Here is a 2934-nt window from a genome sequence, read left to right as displayed (position 1 = left end):
ACACTGAGGGAATCGCTGTCTTAAGTGTGGAGCTCCACGAGAAGAAAAGAATAAGAAGATTGTATCGGGCACAGTGAATAACAGGTATTTATGCTAGCACTAGTTTTAAACTTCACTTTTTAAAGTGTTGCTAGAGGTGCGGTAGGATACGGACTAAGTTGGAACAGTATTGACCTGGTGCTGATTCCACTTAGGGTTTGATAGCGAAAAACGTGTGAGACTAGAAACTACGAATCAGGCGGTTGTCTGCAGCTTTCAAGAGCTGTTTCAGGTAAGAGGAATAGGGTTTAAAATAATAAAAGAGGTGGTTGTCCACAGTCGAGAACTGCCTCAGACTAGAGGAATAGGGATTAAAATAATAAAATAAGGGCTGGTGAGATGGCTCAGTGAGTAAGAACACCGTCTGTTCTTCCAGAGGTCCTGAGTTCAAATCCCAGCAACCACATGGTGGATCTGTAATGAGATCTAATGCCCTCTTCTGGCACATCTAAAGACGACTTATGTATAATAATAAATCTTTCTTTTAAAAAAAAATAATAAAATAAAATAAAATAAAATAAAATAAAATAAAATAGAGGAAAATGGATTTTGAAACTCTCCCAGAGACAGAGAGATATGAGGGGATGCCCTGTGTTATTCTCTCTGGCCCCTACAACAGAAGTTCTCTACCCTTTTTGTGTTATCTAATGTCTGGTGCACCAATTTGTTTACATGTCAATTCATGTGTGTTTTGTTTCGTTGCCTGAATGACTGAATGTTCTGTGTTCCATGTTGGAAAATAAAAATGGCTAAGACTTTATCTGCTGGTTCAGCAAAACTCAAGAGTGGCCCACACTTTAGCCAAGAATCAAGCACAGCAGGAGAGCCACTGCTGAAAAACTGCTTTTAAAGAAAAGGAGTCTGCACCTTCTTAGTTTTAAGGCAAAAAAGCTGATAGATAGTTTTTTCCTAGAAAATTCTCTGCAATAATGATTATTTATGTTAGCAAATAACAAAGTGCTTTTTTATCTTGAAACTATAGCTAGAAAAAATTAAAATTCTTTGATTGGTCTAAATTTATAATATTCCTGTAGCCACTTAATTTTTTGTTTGTTTGTTTGTTTGTTTGTTTGTTTTTTTACTGGTCTTAAAGGTGTAATGTGCTCTATGTGTCTTCATCATAGAATATTAGCTCATAAGTTATTGGGTATGATTAAAAGGGTGTAACAAAGGGCAAGACAGCTTTAAATTGGTAACTCAGGTTTGGAGTCTTTCAAACAAGTGGCATAAAGCAGGCCAAAAAACTAGGCCTCTAAAAATACTTCTAGTTGAGATAGTATTTAATGTGATTCTTATCCTAAAAAGTAGAATGAGAGATAAGATTTAAAACAATGGCTCTTTAATGAAGCATTAAAATTTGCACTGTAATGCATTCATAGGCATAACTTGGCAGATAAACTTTATAACATGGTATTAATGTTTCGAATATTGATTTTAAAGGTGATAAATTGTTTTAAAATTGGGTTTTGCTTTCCCAAGGTTGTAGATATTATCCTGACATTGCAAAAGGAACTTAAAAATTATGATTAAAATTGCCAATGTTCCATTGACTGCAGCTTGCAGTTTGACTGCAAATTTAGGATTTTCTACTCACCCATATATTGTTAATTAAGATGATTACAAGAGTAATCATCTTATGAGAGCACTAATACAGCTCTCTGTGGCCATAAAGCCATAGGATGCTCAGAGCAGCCTCTGTGGGACTTGTGGGAGTTTCTTTTATTTTGCAAATGGTGCCTAAAGAAGTTCTTGAAACTTGCCTCTCCCTGCCTTCAGGGGAATTTTCTTTTAGCAAAAAGAACATTGTTGCAGATCTATCCAGATGTTGTTCTAAATAAAGTTAAAATGCAAAGTTTATAAAAGGTCAATCAGACTGTAGAACTTATAAAGGCATTACAATTTGGCTTCCCTACTTCATATAAAGTTATTATAGATTTAAACGTTTGTTTTTTTCCTTCGCATCCTGATAATTGTAAATGGTTTGCTTCTAGTGAACTGGTAATCACTGGAAAATTTTGCCTCTAGGTATAGCTAATATAGCTTTATATTATGTATGAAAAAATTTTTATTGTCTCTCCTTCAATATAAGAAGGTAAGAGTTTGAATCTTTCAGTGTATATTGTTTCTTAAGTGGAAAGTATTTTATTAGCTAATGCCTTTCAAGAGAAGTTTATTTCAAATCTTTGCTCTCACACAATGAGCTTTAACGTTCTGGGGAGTAGCTGTTGCTCCATAAGGTTCAGAGGCAATATCCTTTTAATTAGGGTTTTAGTTATACTAGAAAATTGTGGTACAGAAAATCTAAGAAAGAAAAATTGATTTGCTTCAATATTCTATTTTCAAAAGCTTCCAGGAGATGTTAATTGGCTAAGGCCTCACCTTAATGTCTTAAAGTGACTTAAACCTTTGTCAGAAGTTATCTTGAGAGACACAAATTAACTGGTAAACAATAAAAGGCTTTGCAGAAAATAAAGAAAGCTTTTATAATTGTTATAAATTATAATCAATGGTAATTAAATATTAGCTGCTTATTTTAGTTATGGTTATTAAATGTGCCCACAGCAATTCTTTGGCAAGAGAAAACATTAATATAAAATCATCTTTCTTTGCCTCAACACAAAGTTTTAGCATCCTATTAAGGCTGCTGTTGTGCTAATAAAGAATTGTAAGATAAATTCGTATATTTTAGAAAAAACTATAACAAAAATTGTGTCTTAAGAACCTGACAAAGTGTCTATTCCTTGTTTAAAAATAAAAAAAATTAACAGCAATTAATTTGGTTATTTTATTGATATTTGGCCTATTGCATACAATCATTTTAAATAAAATTGGTAATCATTATCCTATAGATAAGTTAAAAATTGATTTTATGCATGCTTTTGTACCTTCTATAAA

The sequence above is a fragment of the Mus musculus genome, chromosome 7 (genome assembly GCF_000001635.26).
Source record: "Mus musculus strain C57BL/6J chromosome 7, GRCm38.p6 C57BL/6J".
Classification (NCBI taxonomy): Eukaryota; Metazoa; Chordata; class Mammalia; order Rodentia; family Muridae; genus Mus; species Mus musculus.
Note: the sequence above shows the minus strand (reverse complement) of the source record.